General features: G+C 38.2%; 1 pseudogene; it reads left to right on the top strand.

The window, feature by feature from the left end:
• Window positions 1-308: 308 nt before the first annotated feature.
• On the top strand, window positions 309-970 carry LOC101033285 (translationally-controlled tumor protein-like; annotated as a pseudogene).
• The last annotated feature ends 4,282 nt before the right edge of the window (window positions 971-5,252 follow it).

Below are 5,252 nucleotides of genomic sequence, written 5' to 3'. Positions count from 1 at the left end.
GACTAATCAGTTCAGAGGATTGTCCAACCCTTAGAATGTGGAAGAGCATTGGACCTACAGAGAAAAAGCTTTACAAAACTTAAAATCTAGTGCCAAAATGTTTGCTGGGTTCATTGGGACCTCTCTGATATAAAAGCATTAATGTTCTCACAATTTTGTGTGATTTTTGGTAATTATATAACTGAGCCTTTTGTATTAAAAAGGCAAGTACTTGCTTTTCCACCCACTCTCCCCTCCCCCGGAGCACCACTTACTCTGAGCTTCAGACTTTTGCTAAGCTAGTGCCATCGTCGTCTTCAGCCACCATCATGATTATCTACTGGGACCTCATTAGCCACCATGAGATGTTCTCTAACATCTACAAGATCCGTGAGATCGAGGACAGGCTGTGCCTGGAGGTGGAGGGGAAGATGGTCAGTAGCATAGACAGTAACACTGATGACTCGCTCATTGGTGGAAATGCCTCCGCTGAAGGCCCCGAGGGCGAAGGTACTGAAAGTACGGTAATCGGTGGTGTTGGTATTGTCATGAACCATCACCTGCAGGAAACAAGTTTCACAAAAGAAGCCTACAAGAAGTACGACAAAGATTACACGAAATCAGTCAAAGGCAAACTTGAAGAACAGAGACCAGAAAGAGTAAAACCTTTTACGACAGGGGCTGTAGAGCAAATCAAGCACATTCTTGCTAATTTCAAAAAAACTACCAGTTCTTTACTGGTGAAAACATGAATCCAGATGTCATGGTTGCTCTATTGGACTACCGTGAGGATGGTGTGACCCCATGTATGATTTCCTTTAAGGATGGCTTAGAAATGGAAAAATGTTAACAAATTTGGCAATTACTTTGGATCTGTCACCTGTCATCATAACTGGCCTCTGCTTGTCATCCACACAACACCAGAACTTAAGACAAATGGGACTGATGTCACCTTGAGCTCTTCATTTATTTTGACCATGATTTATTTGGAGTGGAGACATTGTTTTTAAGAAAAACATGTCATGTAGGTTTTCTAAAAATAAAATTAATTTAAACTCGTTTGAGAGAATGCCTTTCAGTTTAATACATATTGAAACTAAATTCATCCTGTAGTGTCCCTGGAGAAGCTAGAGCCTGGTCGTAAGCTACTACTGGAAAGAATAAGACTCTTCAATTAACTTTTTCAGTGGAGACTACTTCTGGGACTAGAATATAAAAAAGAATCAAAGGTTTTGATTGTGAATTGCAATGAAGGGAAAGACCATGCTTATAGCAGTGCCACCATCTGAAGTGGAGCCTTACACATTTTATCACCTACAATGGAAGTAGTTAACTGGAAGAGATTACCAAGAGAATAAAAAGAGACGAATTCAGTTGGGAAAAAAAAAGGCAAGTACTTTGCAGATTGGTTTGGGGTAGAGATAACCAACAAAACCCCATGTGGGTGTGGTGTTGGCTTTTCTGAGTTCACTGTAGGATGGAAAATTCAGACTATTTCTCAGCCTGAGTCATCTGAAAAAATTGGATTTGCTAATTTGCAGGTGGAAAATTTAATGTGCCTGTTAATTTCTTCAGATGATGACATTTAAAGGTGAAAGTGATAATGGTGCTGGGAAGGTGTACTTGGGGATCATGGTCTTTATGGTCCTGGGGCAGAGCTGCCGTTGAGGTCCAGTGAATTGGCTTTGGTCAAAAGGCAGAAGCAGGGCTCCAGTATAATTTCCCTTTAGATTGATAATGGAAATTTCCCATTATAACTTGTGGGCATATGATTCATAAGTAAAATTTTGGGCCCTGAGATCTACTTTCTGCTGGCCAAATTAGTGTTTGTAACTTTTGAATGGTATCTAGGAATGGGGACACTACCAACTTCCTCAGTAGCCTGTCCCATTTTTAGAGAGGTCAAGAAACTAATTTCTAGCCATGCCTTTCATACTTAAATCTACCCATTTCATCTTGGTCAGTGTATCATTTTCATGAGAATAACTTCTGAGCATTGTTCTATTCAAATCCCTTCGTGGACTACTGGACCACATTCCTCAACTCTTCTGTAGGCTAAATAACTTTCTATAGTGATAATGTAGACCTTTCTCAATTCACTCAAGAAGAAATGAGTCTTTAGCCTTCTTGCTTTTACAGTAATAATGATAACAATACCAGTAGCTAATAATTGTAATTTCTTTATGGAAAAAGCTGACATTTATGGAGTGATTACTAATTGCCAGGCAGTGTATTAAGGATTTTACATGTATTGGTTCATTTTAACTTCCTGATAACCCAATGGGGATAGAAGTTACTATTTTGCTGTTCTAAAGATTAGGAACTTGAAAGTGAGAGTTAATTTGTCCAGGTTCATACTGTAAGCTTAACCAGTATCTCTCTATGGTGCTCTATGGATTCCCTGATTATTGAGATTATTCTGGCTTTTTTGTATTTATTTTTCATATATGTCTGTGTACACACACACACACACACTCTAACACACATACATATACAAATATATGGGAAAATAAGTGTGGGTAAGTTTGCTAAATGCACGTCATGCTGCTTTATGCCATGCTGAGGTACTAACATCTTTAAAGGAAAGAGTAGCTGACCTTCATCTGTACTGAAATTATTCCCTTAGGATTATTTCATTTCTCTTTTCCATTAATAGGGTGCCTTGAAGAGCAAATTAGTTCTAGGAAGGATGCTACATTAAGTTTCAAAGTGCTAGAGCCAAAGGAATTTTAATATTTTTACCTTTATTCTATCCACATATGTTGTAGATGATAAAATTTTATAGCAGTTCCTACTCCATACATTGCCTCTCAGTCCTAGAGGCTGTCAGGTGAGGGCTAAGAGGAACCACTGCATATCGCCAAATGAATAGAATACTGTATAGGCCACTTTGTAGCCCTTTGCAGTCTAGTAGGAGAAATAAGCATAAGCCTATGTTGTATGTGAGAACAAACCATGCTGCATGTGCTATCTGTGTACTAAGTACATTTTCAGAGTTGCTCTTGGCTATTGGAGGAGAGAGTGAAGTGTATATTTTCAGGGGATTTAATAGTGCCTAGAAGTACAGAAATCCAAGATGTGGCATTTGGTTTCGGATTTGAAGTTAAGGAACCAAGGAAGAGTAGAGGAATTCCTGAAGTGGGATTTATTAGTTTTGTATCCGAATTGAGCTACTGGTCACAGATTGGCACTGCTGTGTGCCATGATGGGCTGGAGGCGTGGCAAGACCTGGATCTTAGGAAGATCAGCAAGACCTGGACTTTGCTATTTTGGAGGTGTACAACCATGGGCAAGTTAAGTCTTACCTCTGGGCCTCAGTTTCTTCGCTTGTAAAATGGGGACAAGACCATATGTACTTCATAGGTGTGTAATGGTTAAACAGGTTAATAAATGGGAGTCTGCTTTGAGCCTAGAAAGAAAATTAGAAAGGTTGGCAATCACTAATAATTATATTTTAGATGTACTCTAGATAATTTTTTTTAGCTTTTTTCTTTCTGTACTAAGTCTATTACTTTCCCAAGTATGTCTCACAGTATGGAATTGAAAAATATTGTTTTTAGCACATTAGAATCAAATTTAGCCACTGATCCTATTTTGCCTCCTTCAGCCCATTTCTGAGCAGACTTGGGATCTTGGGACGGCCTTCCCCTGGTTGGGGACAAGGAATGAGTTTCTCAACTCTTTTTTTTTTTTTTTTTTTTTTTTTGGAGACAGAGTCTTGCTCTGTCCCCCAGGCTGGAATGCAATAGTGTGATCTCGGCTCACTGCAACCTCTGCCTCCTGGGTTCAAGCAATTCTCCTGCCTCAGCCTCCCTAGTAGCTGGGATTACAGGTGTGTGGCACTGTACTTGGCTAATTTTTGTATTTTTAGTAGAGACAGGGTTTCACCATGTTGGCTGGTCTTGAACTCCTGAGCTCAGGTGATCCACCTACCTTGGCCTCCCAAAGTGCTGGGATTACAGGCGTGAGCCACCGCGCCCAGCCATTAGTTTTTCAAATCTTAAATTAATGCACTGCCTGCCACTTACCTACTCATTTGGCTTTAAAGCTCATGGCTTGCCCTTAATCAATAGCTTAGGACAGTGGTCTCCAAAGTGGGAATGTATAGACCCACGGGGGTTGTGCAAGATAATCTATATGGGTGTGGAGAAAACATCAAAATTTCTAATTACTTTTTCTATTTTTTTTTAGAGCCCAGGGTCTGAAAAAACAAAACAAAACAAAACAAAACAAAACAACTCCTGGGTTCAAGTGATCCCCCTACCTCAGCCTCCTGAATAGTTGAGACTATAGGTAGATTCCACCATGCTTGGCTCACCTCCTAGTGTTTAATCTTTGAACACTGCCTCTCATTTGAATATGTGTTAGATGTGTCACATATGTTTGTCAGCACCCTGCACAAAGAGTAGGTGTTTCATAATTCAAAGGGATTTTCAGCAATGGCCTCACTTGTTTTTTGCTTTCAGTATATTGTAAAATACTATAGTTTACCTGTGCAGGGAGAAGGCTATGGTTTACATGATCTTAAATGATAGACTGTTACATAGTTTGTAAGGAGATGGGGAATGATCATGGAAATCTTTTGTGCCACCCTGAGATCTCATTAGTTATCTTGAGGAAAATATTTAAAAAGTTGTTCAATAGGAATGAGTTACAATCTTTTTCTTCTAAACAAAGATAAGTATTCCAAATTTACTGATATTTTCTTGCTAAGTAGTTGGCAATACCCAGAAGATACTATTTTTTAAAAAAGATTTACTCTATCCCTTCAAGGCAAGTTTTAATATTGAGTGAAAAGTAAATGCTTACAAAAGCATATCTAAAAAATGGATGCTGAAAAAATGTTTCTATCTTTTCTGTAGTTTTGTTGCTTTGCATCAACCATGAAAACTTCTGGTACTTGAATAATTTTGAAAGTTGGAAATAAACATTTCTACTCTCTTTAAAGCATTTTCAAATGAAGGATTTTAACAAATTTTGATTCTATTTGTTAAAAATGATAATATATCACATCTTCTGATTAGTTTGCAGGCACAACTGATTGACATCAGGAAATAAGAAAATTTATTTCACAAATTATAGCAAACACATTTAAATAATTGAAGGATGACATAAAAAATGTGTTCAGGATTACATACTAAGCATAGACAATGATGTACTTCTGTTTGAATCTGTGTATCTTTATGAGCTCTTTTTCAACCAAGATATTTATTTTTATTTTTCATTGTACTTCAGGTTCTGGGGTACATGTGCAGATCATGCAGGACTGCTGC

Source organism: Saimiri boliviensis, chromosome X, assembly GCF_048565385.1.
Source record: "Saimiri boliviensis isolate mSaiBol1 chromosome X, mSaiBol1.pri, whole genome shotgun sequence".
NCBI lineage: Eukaryota > Metazoa > Chordata > Mammalia > Primates > Cebidae > Saimiri > Saimiri boliviensis.
The sequence above is the reverse complement of the archived record's forward strand: the minus strand, read 5'-3'. Positions and strand labels throughout refer to the sequence as shown.